The sequence below is a fragment of the Bactrocera latifrons genome, unplaced genomic scaffold (genome assembly GCF_001853355.1).
Source record: "Bactrocera latifrons isolate USDA-ARS-PBARC rearing strain unplaced genomic scaffold, ASM185335v1 scaffold_18, whole genome shotgun sequence".
Lineage (NCBI taxonomy): Eukaryota > Metazoa > Arthropoda > Insecta > Diptera > Tephritidae > Bactrocera > Bactrocera latifrons.
Genome location: NW_017535296.1, coordinates 1,843,228 through 1,863,982, shown reverse-complemented (window position 1 = coordinate 1,863,982; position 20,755 = coordinate 1,843,228).

Here is a 20,755-nt window from a genome sequence, read left to right as displayed (position 1 = left end):
TTTCTAGTCTCATTCGTTGTACCGTTACTTCAAAATGTTCGCGAATTTCGGTGTTACGTAGTAAATAATTATATGTGCACATTAGTGCGAAAATGATCGTTTCTGCTGATAATAGTGTTTTCAGAAGTTAAGCTGCAAAAATTAGTTTGAGATATTGATTGTAAGCATGTAATTGTCCAAAATAGTGCATTTAATTCAAATATTTTAATATTGATTAGCTAAAATGCCTCGTGGAACTAGTTTAACAGACCATGAACAAGGGGTCATAAAAGGTATGCATGATAGCGGTGCGAATATCAGCGAAATCGCAAAAAAATTAAATCGGCACCGGAATTGCATATCTTGTTATTTAAAAAATCCAACTAAATATGGAACAATTCGACGAAGTGGGCGGAAAACCAACATCGATTTGCGTTGCAAGCGGCAAATTCAACGACTTGCTGTGGTTGATTTGATGAGTAGCGGACAAATTAAAGCTCACATGGGTCTCCAAATAACGCATTCGTGCATTGTGCAAATAATTCAGGAAAACCCTTTAGTGAAATATACCTCCATGGTGCTTAAACTCAAGCTTTTGCAGCGTCGCATGAAGGCTCGAATGGAGTTTGCAAATAAGTACCGTTTTTGGTGCGAAGAATGGCGTAACGTCATTTTTAGTGATGAAAAGAAGTTCAATTTAGATGGCCCTGATAGTTGAAAAAGATATTGGAGAGATATGCGCCAAGGTCGGAGATCCTGTTTTAAGCGAGGGTTTGGTGGTGGCAGTGTGATGGTATTGGCTGCGTTCTTCTAAAGGGGAAATTCATCTATCTGCTACATCTCTACAATAATGAATGCTCAAATGTATGTAGATCTCCTTGACAGTGAATTAATAGAGTTTGGTGGTAATTTGTATGGCGACGATTGAACTTTTCAACACGACAATGCATCAATACACGCAGCTCAGGTCACCAAAGCCAATATTGATCCAACCCACCTTAAATCTTTGGTGGATTCCATACCGTTCCGACTTAATTCAGTAATATTGAATACTGAATATTAAAATCCCATATAAATAATAATTAATAATATTAAAAATTATAAAAATCAATAAATATTTAGTACGAAGACTATTTTTGATTTAAGTTCCTTATTGCATCTTATTGAAATTTGTGACAACTTTATGTTTTTATTTCGTAAACTTTATTTGCAAATAAAACTTCATACCCAAAAATTCGATATCAGCTTTTGTACTTTTTTAATCAATAAAAAACATGATGCACAAATAATTATTTGTATGAGGTAGTAGATAAAGCTGTCAATCTGTGCATAAAATATATCAATAGTAAGCATGGAAGGACTAAGTTTGGTCGAAGTAAACAAAAAATAAAAATAAAAATATAAAATTAATACATAAAAAATAAAATAAGAACAAAAAACGTTAACTCTCGCAACTTGAAAGAACCAGAGCCGCGTACTTAACTTTTTATTAACTAAGTAAGATAGGACTAAGTTCTTGTATGCACTTTACTAAAACTTTATCTTCAAAATAATTCAACCTAATTAACCGAAATGAGAAGCCTATGCATATATAATATAAACTCATTAAATGGGGTCTATGAGGAAAACATCAACCAATGGATGGGAAATCCCAATTTCATTCTGGACTAATGAAAATCATTATATGTAGTACATGGGATCTGGGATAATTCATGGTGCGATACCGCTAATTTTTGGTATTAAACTATAATTTAGAAAATAATATACTCTCATTTCTTACGCTTTAACAGACATTAACGGTATAAATCTAATCGGACGTTTGGAATTCTTATGTAATCATAATCAATATTCTCATTTAAGCTAGATGTGGACTAGATTATATGTTGATCTAATTTTGTTCAGTTTTAGAGTTACGACGTATCATTATCAGAAATATACGACATTTTAAGTAGAAACGGATGTTTCAAAATCCGTATATTTAGTATGTAGCGAATTCTTCTTGTACTACCATCCATTACAGGCAAGATAATACGCTGTAGTTAGAGATAGATTCTAATAATTCATTGAATCTTCTTGGAAAATTTAAGGCAAATAATAAGTTTAAGAATCTTAATAACTAATGAATTATTGCTTTGGTCCGTTAATAGAAATGGACGATATATAGAAGGTTGCTCATCAAAACACTGGCAGATCTTCAACTCGGCTAGCTGAGCTGAATAAGATTTTCTTTAGGAGATTGAGATGATTTTGGAGTTTCGACAGTCATTTTTGCCGGATATTTGTCACCTCTGTATTTACCATTGTTGTTTCCAGATCTCTATGTAGAATTTTGGAGAATGGCTTCAAACCCAGTGAGCTTTGTAACCATAAGGTCATTTGACGATATATAATATACTTGTATTACTCCATCTAAATTGGGAAATAATTTTCCTAAGTCGAGAAGTACATTATAACTAATTATTATAATATAAGCGAAAACAAAAAATGTATGGGGCGTTGCTAAGCTTTTGTTGGAAACTTTTGACATGCTTAATAACCGATTTTTGGTGTTCTCAGTTAGATAATGAAGATAATAATTCAAGATCTTTCCAGGTTCGTAAATAATTTGTTACTTGAATTCTATCTGATTTGCATTGAAAAATCTGGACTACTTTGCTTCAACACTTATCTAACCTTGGCTTCCAAGTTTTGAGAAGTCAATAAATCCGAGAGATGTTTTAAGGTGCTCAGATCACAACTAAAAATATTGAGAGTTCTTATGGTGTTACATGAGTTTTGACGCCCGATAAAATGTCTATGTTCACCAAATTTTCTTTCATATAATAAATTAATCAATTTATTAGAACTGATGATTGTATTATAGAACAATATTTTAATAATATTTTTTAAATTTTTCATACATTTTTTTTATAAATTTACGCATTGACAGCTCAAAAACATCTCCACACGATGGTCAGCATAACAGACGAGGGTTTAATCTGAAATCAAAAAAACAAATTTCATCGATTAATAAAAGTGTAAGTAATCGAATAATTTGGGAAAGTTTAATCTTTTAGGTTTAATTCTTGCCACAAATTCGCCTCGAATAAATTAGTTGTAAGCGAAAACAGAATGCTTCGATAAATCACGAGCTTATCACATTTAGAACAATTATGAATAATTTTAATAAGATCACTTCACTAGTTTTTGAGAATCGTAACAACCGACTTGGAAGCCATCTCTTACACTTTTATTGTGATTATTTTGAAACTTTTGGCATACATTATAATATAGTATTTAAAAAGGCAATAAGAATTTTTTTGTAATGTCAAAACCCACGTAACCCCTAAATAGAATAGACTCTATCATATGATTATTTGATTTCAGCTCTATGTATTTTCATTTTCCTTAACAAGATTAGAATTATTATATAAGAGTTTTTAAAAATATTACTGAAATATACTTCAATAAGAACCCAAAACTTTTATTTCTGTTTATTTGCTCTGTAGAAAGTTAATGAATCAGGTAATATAATAATCTAAAGAATGTAATAAAAACTAAACTAATGTTCAAATTTCAACTAGAAACTACGAGTTAATCTGCATCGTTTCGATACTTACCTAATTACCATTTCGTATATGACTTTTTAATTATTCAAACTATTATATTATTACCAGTTTGCTATCATTAGGAGCGTTAATCGCTTACTTTCACACGCCTTTGGCAACAAGCTCTCAGAAAATCATTACCAGCGTAAAAAAGTATCCTTTAATTTATTTCAAATAAGTCGCAAAACGTGACAAAGCATTGTTGACGCATTAAATGACATTTTTTTTTATCAAGATCTGTGATCTTCAAGGATTTTTTTTTTTTTTTTTTTTTTTTTTCCTTAAATGTGCCTACTCATCTGTCATATCATAGCGAGTGTAATTATAATGAATCCGCCATTACAACGCATACGCTGATGTCACTGCAAGCGGGTGATTCGCAGCGACGTGCTCTACGCGATCATAATGATTCCAGAGGGGTATAATAGCAAGCCGTGAACCAGGCAAAATGGGTATGCAGTAAATTAGAGGGCAATTGTAAGCAACAGCGGGGCGTGAAATTTATACTTACATATACAGATTAGAAGATATTTGACGTAAAATATCTTGACGCTTAAGGTTTATTACCTAATGGTGTGAAAGAATGCATTACAGCAGGAGTTCCAGAGAGGACCAAGCAATTGCATATGTATATTTATTTGTGAGTGTGTTTCAAAATACTTTATTGCGTCAAGGACTTATGAATATGTAAAAGATGCAAAAAAGAAATCAGATTACTCACTGATCCTGTGCGCTGATTAGATAGCAGAATCTGCAGCATTTACCTCGTGCAATATGCGAAATATTTATTTTATACAAGTAGATGATGCATCATGCTGCCAGCATTTGGTATTCAAAAACCCTGCTAATGACATGACAACCTAAAGGGGATCTCATAGCTTGCAGAAAGCAGCGCTTACAATGATCTAGCACTTTATAGGGCAAACGAAAACAAACAAAAAGCAGGCGTGAGTGTGTGCGCATGAGTAAGTGATCGTTAAGCCGTTCAAATGTTAATCACCTTCTTGTAGTGCTGCCATTACTCGCCCCTTTCAACGCAACTTTTTATTGTTTCGCATGCAGACGCGAAATGGTTATACTTAACTGGCGCATTGAACCCTTCATCGCCTACCTTTACAACTACTCTTTATATGTGCTCCTCTTCTGCCTTTGTGGCTGCTCTTCAGCGCGCATCTAGCGCTAGATCGCTGCTGATTGACACTCGCTTTCAGTAAGCCACCATATGCACATGTACTTTATTCAAGCTTACTTGCAGTCACTTTATTGTCAATTTTATTATTCAAAACCATTTTTTTTTTCACCATTATATGACACTCGCACCTCTCGTTATTTATTTATTGTCATCGTCGTGGTTGTTGTTGCTATAAAACTATTTTGTGTCTCTTTATTACTAATATGCATATTTATGGGCGTATGCGCGCAATCAAGAACACATAAATCGTTTTTATAGCTTATACACAGCTCATTTCGGTTGACAGAGCGCGTCTAAGTAGACAAGGAGGTGAACAAAAATTAAAAACAAAAAAAATTAAAAAAAAAAATTTTTTTAAATAATAATAATAATAAGAAAAACAAAACAGAAACTGTAATACCTTTTACAGTTGCACTCTTACAGCATCTTATTGTATTGCAACTATGTATATACCAAAGTAGCCCGATTTAATAAATATAGTCCAAGATTGTATCCTTTCTTTAAGCAATATTTCAAGCCATATTTCCTAAAAATATCTTGTCAAATAAAAAAGTATTCCATACAATGACTTTGATCAGCCAGTTTGTATGACCATATGTTAGAGTAATGTCTTCTGATTGCTTCGTAGATTGCATTACTGCCCGAGGTAATGATCCGTGCCGTGAAGATATGTCGTCAAAGGAAAAAATGTCCATACAAGTCCTTGACTTCATCGGTTAGTTTGTTAGACAACCATATTCTACAGCAGTCTAAGATGGGCGCTTACTACAAAATAGCAGCTTCTTGAAGAGTCAACGGCATGTACACAATTTCAGAACGACTCCACTCACGCTGAACTTTTCTTACTATGAGCAAAATGTGGTTAAACTTTGTTCATAATATTTAATTTATTCTTCGAAATCTATGTCATCCCCTTCAAAGTAATCCCCCTGGCTACACCTGTGCTAACGTTTTTTCAAATCGAAACGGTTGTAAAAGTCAATTTTCGGTATAGCCTTCAATGCGTGTAGCGATTCACGTTTTATGTATGTATTGACTCACAAAGGTTTCCATCAAACGGTCGTTTGAGTTTGCTGAATAGCCAAAAGTCACGCATAGCTAAATCATGTCGATCGGAAGGAATTCGAAATGCACCACATCTCGCTAATCGAAGAAAACTGTCAATAGACCCATGATTTTTGACCTTTTTTTTTTACGTGATTTCTTCAACTTCGTCTCACTTTTGCCACGATATTCGGCCGATTGATCGCCTGTTTTCGGGTCGTTAGCATTGATCCAAGACTCGGCGAGAGTAATAAAATGTTTCGTGTCATGCTGGTGGTCGGAAAGATGGTTTCACAGACGTGAACGCGACGCTGTTTTTCGAAAACCATTTGAAACCAATTGTGTTTTCAATCTTCTTAGAATGATTTTCACTGATCTTTCCGAAATTCCAACGATCTGTGACTATTTTTATTGACACGTAGATCATCAGTTGATGTTGTTGGCCGTGCTGGATGTTGTTTACCGTTAACACTCTCTTTAACTAATTTGTAACAGTCAAAAAGACTTGTTCACAACAAACAATTATCACCGAAGGCCTTTTTCACTAAACTAGAGTTTATTTTGATTTACCACAGATCTAACTGGCAGTCATACTAACCCAGAAATATTACTTTTACTCTTTTGGACCACGGAAGTATACATATATATTTTTTATATATTATATATTCCCCCTAGATGTTACGAAATTGGTGGCAAACTTACTGTTCAAGGTATAAATATATAGAAATTAAAAAAAAGTATTGATAAACTTGCATGCTTTTACTGAATGGCAGCAAAAAAATGTCGCCTAAGCTGCGCTATAAAATGCAAATTAACATTCAATCGCAATGAGCATGCGCTTTTATTTAAGCAGACAGATTTTTTATTTTTTCCATCTTCAGCTTGCCAACAGTCTGGCTTCTTCAGCCGTCAACACGCAGATCTGACTACCCCTAGTGGTCGCACTTGAGCGCTGCTTACTGGCAACTTGATTTAAATGCAATTAACATGTGCGCCATTTAAGATTTATTACCTTCCGCTGCACTCTTATATTCTCATATATAATATATACTTACAAATTTATTTTATTATTATTATAATTTTTTTTTTTTTTTTKTTKTTTWTTYKTKYATAAATTTATTTAAGAAGTTAACAAGAACACGTACTCACCCCACAGCTGGCTAGTTTGCTATCTTTCATTTACTATACATAAATGCACACGGTTCTTCCACTTCCAGGTATCATTATCGCACCGTTCGTTAGGTGTAAAAGATATCTGCTCATTTCAGTTACTCCTATTGCTTTCCTGTGTCGTTTACTAACTGCTTGTTTACAATATTTATCATCCATCATTTCAAATGCGCTTTGCATGTGATTATCTGCTTGCCTCCGCTGTCAAAAGAGATTTCTTAAACCTTTGCTACCAAAGTAACTATAAGTACCCGCCATGTGCCATGTTCTTTCTATAAGTACCCATAGGTATATTGATTTAGCTGTTGCCATAACTAAGTTGCTCGCCACCGGTCTTTAGCGCAAATATATAGTCCTTATTTACATATGTATATGTTGGCTATTTATGCAGTTTAGGTTTACTAATATTTACTATACCTTGCAGATAAGTGATTATCTCTCAGCTAACAGTGGCTTGACCATATCTGATATTATTTATATCGATCGTAACGAGGTGTGTGTGTTTATTTACACTATAGTTGTCTCAAAATATGAATTTATGTTCAATATGTTACTTTTATTTATATAATAATTTTTGCTAAATATTTATATGGGCTACCGGCTATGTTTGTTTATGGATTTGTCTCAAATATGGTTAGTGTCTTCAGTACGGTTTGCGATTTCTCCATGTCAGGTTTTACTTTGGTACAATGCTTAGAAATTGTGCAAGATAGGTCAGCAAATTCACGTTTTCGAAAAAAACGTGGAAAAGTCATATTCTCAGATGAGGCCCATTTCTGACTTAATGGCTTCGACAACAAACTACATTGTCGCTATTGAGTCAAAGCCTCATGTGTTTCGGTAAACGCACTTGCAACCTTAAAAATTCACTGTTGGGTGCGTATTGTGGTACAGCGGCATCATCAAGACTTATTTATTCCAAAATGACCTTATCTTCAATAGCGGGCTGTAAAACAGGATGATTGTTTCCCCAGAATTTGATCAAAGCTATGAGAGTGATTTTATTACCAACAAGACGGTGCGCCACCTAGGGTTTCGCGTCAAAATATGGACACATTGCGTGACAAGTGTGGCGACTCGTTATTTTCGATAAACGATCCAGTCAAATGACCGCCAAGATCATGATATTCAATTTCCTAGTTTATTTTTTCTGTGGTTATTCTTAATCAAAGGTTTACACCAAACAATTAGCAACGTTTAAATGCCCTGAAGACAACACTCAGCACACTATAGCCAACTCCATCCCAATTGCTGCACCAGGTCATCGAAACTTGGCGTGAGTGGGAATGTGGAAACTTAAAAAAAATGCTTGTAAACTAAATTTTCTTTTATATTAAGCTCTATACTATTGGTGTCTGCAGAGAAAAATACCATTTCAGATTAGTAAAAGTTTTGGCCAACTCGTAAGGACTAGTAACAAACACGGAGCTTAATATAAAGCAGTATTGCCTTTAACTCGTTTTAAACACAAATTTTTTACAGAAGCAAATTACAATTTTGAGAGTAGAAAAATTTAAATTCATAGTTTACTAAAAACATTATTTAGAGTTATATCGTTAACTCTCTTAGGTAGGTGCGGTAAAGAACTTATCGGCGCTCGATGAACCCAAAACCTTATATTTGATTTTTTTATACTCTCGCAACAAAGTTGCTAAAGAGAGTATTATAGTTTTATCTTTTCTATAGTTATCTATTATTATAGTTATCTTTTCCGTACTATTTAATTGATTTGAGCAAATTTTAAGATCTAACTATCTTGATGAGAACAGCGTATTAATTCGAGGTCTGAAAGCGGCGCCCGGTAGATTCATTTAAAAAATCTCACGAAAAATCAAAGCAGAATGAGACGGTACATTATCGTGATACAAAAACTAAGAGTTGTCAGCCCATAATTTCCGACGCTTGCTACAAATAGATTCGCGCAAACGACGATTTATACTCAAATAGCATCTCTTGTTGATAGTTTGGCCGGTCAATCGAAGAAAACTATCAACATAGCCTTTATTTTTGATCTGCTCTGATGTCGTTTTTGGATTTTAGGTCACCTTTGCCACGATATCCGTCCGATTGTCGTCTGTTTCCGGGTGGTAAGCACAGATCCAAAACTCATCACCATAATAAAAACTCTAGTAGTCGGAAAGCATGGCTTCACAGACGTTAATGCGACGCTGTTTTTGGGAAAAGTTGAGAGATAGTGCTTTAACTTTTAGCCCCAAATGACCTTTCAAAGTATACCATACCAACCTAACAAAAAAATATTTCGGCTAAACGATTTTCGAGCGAAATTTAAATTAAAAAATCTTATCGTATTTTGCCCACAGTATATGTACGTATATATATGTTAATACTCACAGTTGCTACAATTTCACATTTTTATTTACTCCACAATCTATCACTTGCTGCCACCCATTTCTTGCTTGCAAAACAAACTGTTCAATTAGTGACGGAAGCGTCACAACCACAGCTGCAATAAATTAATACTCAATCGATTATTTTGCGAAAATTACACGTTTACTGAAAGCCATGATACAGCTTACGTACACTCCACTATCCTTAAAGTTCATATACAACGAACATATACTCACCGTAGTTTAGATCTACTATAAGGGGAATTGATAAGCGTTTATTAGCGTTACTAATAAATGAGATTCTTCTCGGCATGGCTCCACTAGCTTTACGGCTATATATCAATTTTCTGTATAAAAAATAAATAATTTGTTAGTTACTATTAAATAATTACAGTTACTCTAGCGGCCATTTATTGCAATTAGTGGGCGTGCTTCGCTGCGGTTAACTCGCTGCATGGATACAAAGTAAACCAAGTAGAGCAAGAGTAATGATTCGTGTAATGTAACAGGGTGACCATATATACAAAAGCAAAAAATATTCCTATGAATGGTAGGATATCGAAACAGTTTTTATTTGGAGAAATAGGCGCTTTTACAGTGGGAGCATAATGTAGCATTTGTGTCTATCATTTGAATATATGCTAGGTAGTACTGCGTTAAGAATAAATTAAGAACTTATTTTATAATTTAAGCAGTTCATAGGCAAAACGCCTTACATTAAAATATCTCAACTGAACTATGAACGCTTCTATTGAAAAAATTATTTTTCTAAGTGCTTTTAATAGAATGTATCCTCTTTATAACCTCTGCCAACTCTTAGCATTTTTGGCAATGGGTCAAATAAATTAACAAAAAGTTGATGGTCTTTGGTTAGGAGTGAGAAAGGCGTTGGTAGTTCCATCATAGCTAAAAACAGCATTCTAGTTTGCCAATCTAAAATATATTTGAAAGCTCTCATTCTTCTTCTTCTTGATTGGCCGTTTTTTTTTTTTTTTTTTTTTTTTTTTTTTTTTTTTTTTTTTTTTTTTTTTTTGTCTCTCAGCCGTGGCTGTTGTTGCGTTTTCATTGGGTTGGTTTTTCTACGTGACGGTTCCCAAACCAAGCGCACAACCCTATGCAGGGAATGTTTCGCCTTCTCACTTTAGCTCGCCTTCAAACGGATGTTCTTATTCTACCCAGAGGATACTTGTTCAAGGACCGGAAGTCGTGAGCTGCTTGAGTCATATGAAAAAGAATCGTTTCTGGCCACTCCCAAGTGAATGGCGATCAGAGATCAGATTCCTCACTTGCGTGAACTTCTACACATGACTCCATCCTCCCTCAAAGCCTCATTAAGCGAATGAATTTTAGTCCATAGTAAAAATGGTAGTTTTACACATAATGGCACTTTCATCTTTAAAAATATATACTACAAGTATATATCGCATAAGAAGTTCTCTAATGAGCTCCAGTCGTTACGGATGTTAAATTTTCAGCAATGAAGACGCTGGCAGAGATTAGTAGCCCATGGCATAGATCAAGGCATATTATAGCATCAGTAGTTGAGCTCAGTATTATTCAAAACAAGTAAGGAAGGAAAATGTTCTAGTGCAACCGAAAACTTCATACTCTTGCAACTTGCAAGAATCAAAGCCAGTCAAATAGCTTAAGGTGTAAAACCAATCATAAGAGTGAAGTCAGCCGGATGTTCGAAAATCCTGAAATTAGTTATATAGGAGTTAAGCCAAGTTAGCGCTCAAACATATCTATTTTAGGCACAAAGATACACTGTTATGACTAAAACATGCTCTCTTCTTTTCAGTGGGATAACTCACATATTGGCCGATATATGGGGTACAAAGTCAACCCGAAGTTCTAAAATCTTTATGTTAAGTATATGGGAGCTAAGAGAAGTATTGTTTCGGTTCAACCCATTTCTGACATACAGACATACCATTATATGAGAAGGATTATTCCTTAAATTTAGTTATATATATCGCACACTGACCGATATATTCGATCCAAAACTATAGGTACCGGGGCTTGAACAGTTTTTATTGGATAAAAAAGAATTTTCGGGCAAACTTTAGCAAACACTCAAGACATTATTCATGCAAAGTTGTATCCCGTTATAATAATTGCTTCTTGATTCTTGTGCTGGAAACTGAAGGAATCAAGTGGAGTTTATAATTGTCTTATATGGTAACTGGACGTGGTTATTGTCCTATTTCGCTAATGACAACATGACATAGAAATATGAAAAAAATGCCACATACAAAATTTTGTCCAATTCGGTCAGTTACCAAAAAGTGGGCGGTACCACGCCCATCGTCCAATTCTCACACTAGTTTTTAACAGTACCGTTATAGGTGTTATCCTCCGATTTCTCACTGTCGGTAATAGTTTTTGTGATATTCCCCCTTACCATTGCGATTTTCTATACCAAATTACAGCTTTATACCTTAATTTAGTACTTAGTTATGGCTTTTTAGATGTGTTCGATTAATGGCGATTTGTGGGCGTGGCAGTATCCGATTACGCCCATCTACGAACTAAAAATTTTTTTTTAACTAAGGAGCCCACATACCAAGTTTCATCGAGATAAACAGACAGACATTTCATTTTCTCGTCATCCTGAGCATTTATATATATACATATAACACTATATGTATCTATCTCGCTTAGTTAGGTGATACTTACAATACTATAGAGATTGGAACCCTGGAAGAATATAGACATCGTCAAATTATGTCTTGTAAAGGCAAAAGTAGTAGTGGATTACGGATTCTATTGGAGAAAGTACCTTTTCGATAATGATCTGATTGAACTTATGAACCGTTGTCACTGTCGGAAAATGTATCGAGAAGTATAAAAAGTTAAAACCAAGAAAAAACCTTAACTTCAGTTGCACCGAAGGTAAATACCCTTCACAGGTGCATTTCTGTTAGTAATTGTTAGTAATTATGTGTTCAGTTTGTAAGGAAGCTACATGCTATAGTAATCCGATCTGAACAATTTCTTCAGCGATTACATTGTTGCCTCAAAAAATAATCTGTACCAAATTTCGTGAATATATCTTGTCTAATGTGAAAGTTTTCCATACAAGAACTTGATTCCGATCGTTCAGTTTGTATGGCAGCTATATGCTATAGTTAACCGATCTAAACAATTTCTTCAGAGATTACATTGTTGCCTCAAAAAATAATCTATACCAAATTTCGTGAATATATCTTGTCTAATGTGAAAGTTTTCCATACAAGAACTTGATTCCGACCGTTCAGTTTGTATGGCAGCTATATGTTATAGTGGTCCGATAGCGGCAGTTCCGACAAATGAGCATCTTCTTGAAGAGAAAACGACGTTTGCAAAATTTCTAAATGATATGTTAAAAACTGAGCCACTAATTCGTATATATACAGACAGACGGACATGGCTAAATCGACTCAGCTCGACATACTGATCATTTATATATATACTTTATAGGGTCTCCGACTCTTCCTTCTGGGTGTTACAAACTTCGTGACAAACTTAATATACCCTGTTCAGGATATAACTGTTCAGGGTATAAAAAATGTGAGTAAATGATATGAAGATGCAGATGCATAAGCCATTTTACTATATTGAGAGGTAACTAGTAGAATAGTATTTTATTTTTAAAGCAACCAACTCTGTTCCTCCTATATAACGTTATTTAGATGGTTTCACTGTTTCACTATGGTGGTATCTATTTTCTCAACCAAACGTATTCGATTTTTTATTATATTAGTTACCTCTTTGTTCAATATTTGTTTGTGAAAATTAGATTATCTTAATATGAGAATAATATAGACATCATAAACAAAACATTTCGCATGTTTAACGACAACCTAATTACAAATAATTATTTTCCATTGTGCGCTCTTTTGCAAAATTACCCAACTAAAATTCCACCTCGGCTCATTAACTTTCGGCAGGCGCCTGCATATTTTATTGACTCACTGCGCTAATTAAGCTTACGCGAGGCATTTCCTAAAATGGCTGCAATTGGTTTGTGCTCCAATGCTGCAGTTGCTGGGTAGTTCATTAAATCCTTATTTTTCTTTTTGCATATTAACAGCTCCGGCATCTTCTTTTTGTTCGCTTTGTCATTTATGGGCATTACATACCTTGTAAGTTTATCTGGGCTAATTTCAATTTTGATTGTTAAATTGCGCTTTTTGCAACGCTACAATATGATTTCCAGTTAAAATGCAATTTTGACTTCCTTTCCATGTGAAATGCGGAACGACAGTTGGCGGTGGCACATTCGTCAACTGAACTGTGGAAAAAATATTGTATTTATTACACAGTGGTACGCTAAAGTGTCGCTTATTACCGTAGACCTTAATTACCCTGTATGGTTTACAACGAATCGCAGGAAAAAGAGGCAATAATCCGTCGACCATGTGTCCATTTCGTTACGCATCGACGCATCAGCAGGCGATCTGCTGCACATTTTTAGACGGTTGGTTGGCCTGGATGGCAGGAGTGCTGTAGGCGCGAATATGACTGCGCTATTGTTGGCAGACTCATATTCATACAAAAAAATATATATATACATATAAAGGTATATATATATGTATATATGAAATTATTTAATATTTTATCCAGTGACAATTTTCCTCTTTTGTTTTGGATACGAACATTACTTAACTGATATCCATCGTTTACCGACTACAACGACCTTTCTCAGGAAAGTCCCGTTCCTGCGACAGTCGGATTTGGGTAACCTCGCCTCGAATTTATCTAAGATCACAGAAATCATCAATTTCATCTACCTACAGAGCCCCAAGAATATTCTTTAACGCTAAATTGTAATCACAAAGACTACTCGCGCTGATCAACGCATTGTATTGATCTATGTGCTTCAAAGAAAGCACCGTGCGGTAAGGCCGTCGTCGGCAGGTACTCACGTAATTCGCAACAATTGTTCTTCTTAAACAGCGTCATATTCTGATCAAATGAAAGATCTGTAGCACCGATACTTTTCTCACGTTATCCTACGTGGTAGCCGTCTTCGGGCACCTGGGAAACCAAAGCCCATCATCATAAAACAACCCATGATCAATATCACAATTTCGAGCTGTAGAAGATGTGTTCGATCTAACATTGAAAAAGTAAGCACGTACGAGGCATATCCATTATAGTGTCTAACTACCAAGTTATTTGTGTTGCTCCTCCCTCTACCTCACTTGAGAAAATAATGGAACCTATGCAACTTTCTCTTATAATAAAACCCAAACGTGACCATAAAGTCTTTTATATAATATTATAAGGACCACCATTGATCTTCGAGTAGCTCGAAATATTTTATTATCCAACAAGACAGACATAATATTATTAATCATAGAGCCTCTCATATAAAAATCAACATTTTGGTTATTTTAATATATTTTTGACGGTACGATAATGACTGATTCATAGTTTCATTACAGATGTTATTCAGAAATTTGCTCAAACCTTCATTCAGTAGACATTTGCATTTCAAATTGGTCCCGCCACGAACTTGCATACTATTATGATGACTAATAGTAAGAAAAAGCATAGTTGTAACTTAGATGGTAGTGAAAAAACAGTGGAGGAGAAGAAAGTATATGATAAGGATGGCGAAATATAAAAAATTTTAATATAATAAAATATAATTAAATTAAATAATAAAAGAAGAAGTTAGGAAAACCTATAATTAAATATGAAGCCTGACTAAATGTAATTCATGATTATAATTTCCAAAATTTTCTTGCTTAAATTTATTTAAATATACCTCCTTTAATTCATTTCACCACCGTCACTGTCCTCCTTTAGTAACGCTCCTTTTCATTTGCTTACTTTTCCTCATTTGCTTCACTGAGTGAAGAACAGTCTGCAATTGAATATCTGCAGCATTAGTCATTCGCATAGACATTTCTACTTAGTTATCTGACGCTCGTAAAATTAACTGTTTAACCATATGCATTCGCACATCTTACATGGATGTTTGATCACCTTAGCTACGAAGTGGGTAGCAGATTGTGCGAAACACAAGCGGTTCAGTCTGAAAGCGACAGAAGTTTGGCGCTTAAGTTTTTTGTGTGATGTGATGGATGCTAAAGTCTGAAGAGAAGGTCTACTGTTTCGTCAATAAGTAGTCATATTTTTTTATTATACAATAGTAAATGAAACAACGTACTTAACTATATGGAATTTATTTTCATGGTTAACCCAAGAGCCTTATTTGGCATGTGCGAAAACGATGTGTAAAGCACATTTCATTGTTTCGGAACTATATAGAGACCATTTCAAGATTGGCTAGGTTTATTTCAGAGCTTCCACAGGCCATTTCAATACTATTTTAGAATCTAGTTTTCGATAATTTTCTATTGCAAAGAAATTTCAAGATTATTCAGGAATATTTAGAAGTATAACGAGTTCATTTTACGACGACTTTTGGACTATAAAAAATTAAGTTCCTAGTTATTTTGGAACTCAGGATTACTCAGAAAGCAGAAAGATTCCATTTTAAGACAATTAGACACAATTTTGTGGTGGTTCTGAAGTATTGTGAAAGTAGGAAGGGAATAATTGAAGACCAATTTACATTTTTATACACTCTTCTGCTATTGGAAACTCATCTGGGAAGTATATACCTTGGTTAAATGAGCGCCTACTGAATTCAACCGACTGAACCGTTCCTGCTTAAAAATTTCTACAAATGCCCATTTACGATTGCATATTTTGAAGTAGCCGTCAGCGCTTTGATGCCTACAATACTCATTCTGCCAACATACAAGTACATGCACACATGAATATTAAGTAATGTTTACACGCACATAAAATCATGTTTGCTTACATTTCAGCAGCAGTATGTAAGCTGCTATGGCTCGGCATGCCTCTGTGTGTGTATGTTCGTGTATCCCTAAAAGGGATTAAATTACATTCTTCTGCGGTGATGCGTTGTAAAGTGAACAACTGATTATCGCCATGCTTAACTTTATTACTGTAACTTTGGACAACAACAACAATAGCAACAAAAGACAGTTTTTAAATGCTTATAAGTGCTAGTTAAGTTAAGTTCATGCACTTTGTATGTATGATTAGTTGTGCGTTTTTGTATGTGCTTACTAGTGTGCGTGTGTATGTGTGTGATTGGATGCGTAAGTGTATTACCATTTGCCGCGCACTGATGTATGACGAACCTGTTGAATTTTCGCTTATTAATGCGATTTGCGCCACAGCAGGCCATCATATTTTGAAGTATGCACACAAAAAATTGAGTCATATTTGTTATTCTTGTTGTTAGTTTAGTGCTCTTGTCCGAAAAATATGTACATACATATGTATTTATGTAGGTAAGTTTTCTTTTGTTTAACTTTTCTGCTGCTGTTGTCGCTTTACAACCGCAACAAATCGGCATGAGTCATTCGCCCATCAGCAACTGCTGGCGCATACCCTTGCTGCTGGTCCGCGCCACAAATATACATACGTACATATGTACACCAATATTTAAAAAAGCTCTTACTAGTCACCTATTCAAGTTGCTACGCTTCTTTATGCTTTAATGAATATTTATAACCGAATTGGTGTACAGTTGGTAAAAGAAATTATGAAAAAAGTAGTTTTATATTTTACGAAAAATGTGTCAATGGGTCAAGTGTAAATAATTTTATATTAATCCGTAAACATAAAAATGGAAATACCTACTATGCATCCATATATATGTACATATATGTATTCATATTTCGGCATATTAAAGAATTACATGCTAAATAAAAGAAAATAAGTGTAACATAAGATAAATATTAGCTTCGTTGTCTCGAGTGAGTTACCAACAAAGTCTTTAATATTAATAAAAATTATATAAGAAGTTGACCTCGGTTTTAGCGAAGCTATAATATCCTTCAAAAATACTAAAGTTTCTATACACGTCCTAAATTCGATCGACCAATTTGTATAAGCAGTTTAGTGGTCCTATCTGAACAATATGTTCGCATTTAGAAAAGTCAGCCTATCAGACTTTTTTATACTCTCGCAACAAAGTTGCTAAAGAGAGTATTATAGTTTTGTTCACATAACGGTTGTTTGTAAGTCCTAAAACTAAAAGCGTCAGATATAGGGTTATATATACCAAAGTGATTAGGGTGACGAGTAGAGTTGAAATCCGGATGTCTGTCTGTCCGTCCGTCCGTCTGTCCGTCTGCCCGTCCGTCTGTCCGTCTGCCCGTCCGTCCGTGTAAGCTGTAATTTGAGTAAAAATTGAGATATCATGATGAAACTTGGCTTCATAAGAAGGTTAAGCTCGAAGATAGGCAAAATCGGCCCACTGCCACGCCCACAAAATGGCGGAAACCGAAAACCTATAAAGTGTCATAACTAAGCCATAAATAAAGATATTAAAATGAAATTTGGCACAAAGGATCGCATTAGGGAGGGGCATATTTGGTATTGTAATTCTTTTGGGAAAGTTGTCGTGGCCCCGCCCCCTACTATTTTTTTTGTACATATCTCGAAAACTACTATATCTATGTCAACCAAACTGTATAGAGTCGTTTCTTTTAGGCATTTCCATATACAGTTCAAAAATGGAAGAARTCGGAYAATAACCACGCCCACCTCCCATACAAAGGTTATGTTGAAAATCACTAAAAGTCCGTTAACCGACTAGCAAAAAACGTCGGAAACACTAAATTTTTCTTAAAAATTGAAATGGTGGCGTCCCCACTTATGGACCAAAAACCATATCTCAGGAAGTACTCAACCGATTTCAATCAAATTCGGTATATAATATTTTCTTGACACCTTGATGACATGTACCAAATATGGGTGAAATCGGTTCACAACCACGCCTGAAATCTCGATTATCACTTCATCATGCGAGAGTATAAAATGTTCGATGACACCCGAACTTAGCCCTTCCTTACTGTTTTTTTTTTTTTTTTGTTTTTTTTTTGTTTTTTTTTGTTTTTGTGAATTTTCAGAAGATGAATTGCAGAGAATGAAAGAGTCGGTGCATAGTTTCGTGACCTTGAAACCTAAATCCATTTGTACTTATCAGAGACCATGCAACAATCAAAATATTAGGGCGATTCGACACTGTGTTGAAAATAACTAAAAACCGTATTTGGCGAATAAAATTATTCTTCCACTATGACAGCGGCCCGAGTCATACTTCTTTCAGTCTACCATATTCTCCAGACTTAAACCGGTACGACTCCATATTTGGCCTTGTGATAGTCCATTTTGATGAGCTTGAAAAATTCAATCGCCAACTGTCTAATAGGAGATTATATTAATAAAAAAATCGCCATTTTTCCAGCATTTCTGTTTTTCTATCCTAAACTAACGCCTAACTACTAATAACATTTTTTCAAATTGTGGTATATGGATCTCTTAAGGAGTCAAAGAATCGATTTTTTTTTAATCTTATTATACAACACTTCTAGAATCTTCTTATTCTTCGCCATTTTTCCAGCTGGCGTAGACAACGCTTACGCGATTGTAGCCGAGTTCAGAACAGCGTACCAGCTACGGGGATACCAAATTCAGATATCGCAGCATAAGGGCAGCTCCATTTCGTGCTGTCAAAAGCAGCTTTGAAATCGACGAAGAGGTGGTCTGTGTCGATTCTCCATTCACGGGTCTTTTCCAAGATTTGACGCATGGTGAATATCTGGTCGGTTGGTGATTTTTAAGGTCTGAAGCCACACTGATAAGGCCCAATCACTTTGTTGACGGTGGGATTTAATCTTGCACACAATACGCTCAATAGAACCTTATATATGATGTTGCCGAGGCTTATCCCACACTAGGCGGCTCTCCTTTTGTGGATTGGGCAAAGCACTCTTAAAACACTTCTAGAATACTGTCATAAATTTCCAAGCTGATCCGAATAACAGTTTCGGAGATACAGCTTTGAAAACTTGTGCTCTCGAGGCTAGCCAGCACTTGTTTCTAAACGCGTTTTTCTCGAAACTGTGGTTCTGAAGTCGGTTGGCAAGATTTGTTGAGAACTACACGACCGATCTTCATAAAATTTTACACAGGTCTTTGAGATACAATTTTTAAAAATTTGGACGATATTTTTTTTCGATTACAACTACTTGAAAAAAAATTTCGCCAAAATGTAACTGAAATTTGAATTTTTTTTTTTGTGTTTGCAGTAACAGTAAAAAATTCTAATCAAACATTTAATTTTTTTATACGTAAAGAAAAATGGATGAGTAAAGGCTGTTTACCCGAGGAAACAAATGTAACCCTGTAAGAGTCATATGTAATCCTCCGAAAAAAATCGTTAAAGATGGCCTTTGAATATGGGAATGAGATAAATGCATATGACTTAAGTTTACCTCTCTCTCTCTTACTCTGTGTTTATTTTGCGAATTGTGTTCAAATGGTTCATCGTATTTTGAAAAAACTATTTTAGTACAGACTCCAGCGCCGACGCTAAAGCATAGTAGAACATTATTCTGAGTGCTTCAGTTAGGAAAAACTGGATGAAAAACCAAAGTCAACGTTCAACAAACTCTTTCAACTTGTTTGGAACTGGATACTCTATAAAATAAATTTGTATCAATATCACACTGTAAACACTGATCAAATTCGACAACAAGAATATTTCACGCGAAATACCGTACATCGTCATTCAAAATTTATAACGGTGTAAATCGTTTAATCATGCATAAAAACTCATTCAATTAAAGCAGATCAAAATTAAAACACCTTCATTCCTCACATTCGCGCTTCTCAACTGAGCTGTGTCATAAATTTCATTGCACTAGCGGTAAAAGAGAAAAACAACTTTTATTCCTTTTTAATAAAACACACATCAATGCCGCCGCCGTAAAAGGATTTAAAGGCGTTGAATAAGAAATTCGTAGAATTTTCTTCACGCGCGTCAACACAAAGCAATCACTTTGTCGGTGGTCCAACAAACAGACCAACCAACGAGATTTATACAAAATACAGAACAAAAATGCGTTTAAAAAAAAGAACAAGGAACGGTAGCGGAAAAAATAACAAATATTTAACACTTAACCACACTTTGATTTGACCCAATTCGTTGACTGTGTGTTTGTCATGACTTAAGATCTACCAACGTCACCATCATCAGTGGCTTACAGCCGCTTGCTTAGTATTTGCTGCACTTGTGTAAATATGGAATGACTCAAAAAATAGTAAAGCGTAAAATGAAAGTAAACAATAAAGAGGAGTAGTGGCGATAATACTATTGATAGGTGCGCTAGTATATAAATAAACAAAATTATCACTCGCAGTTACCGATCAAACATTACGGACTGATCAAATAAAGTAATTCAAATATTTTGGATTAAAGCGCATGGCCGCGTTCTAGAGCATTATTTCTGTCATATGCATTCATATATTTGTAAAGACAATATGGCAACACCTGTCTTTTAGATGAATTCAACCTTTTTCTTTCGTGTAACACAGATTTGTGATAAAACGTG